This window comes from Penaeus monodon, chromosome 21 (genome assembly GCF_015228065.2).
Source record: "Penaeus monodon isolate SGIC_2016 chromosome 21, NSTDA_Pmon_1, whole genome shotgun sequence".
NCBI lineage: Eukaryota > Metazoa > Arthropoda > Malacostraca > Decapoda > Penaeidae > Penaeus > Penaeus monodon.
This window is the reverse complement of record NC_051406.1, coordinates 2,987,643-2,988,166: the sequence shown is the minus strand read 5'-3', so window position 1 is coordinate 2,988,166 and position 524 is coordinate 2,987,643.

The following is a 524-nucleotide window of genomic DNA, read 5'->3' as shown; positions in this document are numbered from 1 at the left end:
CTACAATTTGGTACTGAAAATCTTACGCTCAAATTATTGATTATCCGTAAATAACATCTGATTATAAAAATGATCCGCATTTTGGTAATATGATTGATTATCTGTGAATAACAACAATACATCCTCCTCGTATTTCACTCATTCAGAATAGCATTGTATAGTTGCCTCGATAGTCAAGTAGCGCCCGCTTCACGAACACCGTTATAGCGAGCTGACAAGAAAGCGCAGAGTGTGCATCCTGGGGAGAGAGTGGCCACGTGTGTTAGCTGCGCGATTGCAGTGCATTGTAGGTGTGGTCATGTGCAAGGGATGCGCAGGCACGTACGCATGTAAGATTGCTGGATTTTGGGTCACGTACACGGGTTCTGCTCTTTCATAAAACATCTTTTTTTATTAATAGTACGTCGTGTTCTTTTGATGAGTAATTGTACAGAATAATTATTGTTGTCGAGGCATACGTGTTATGAGTTGTGAGGTCAAATTACATTTGGTATGATTCATATTGGATTTTATCGTTACGTATG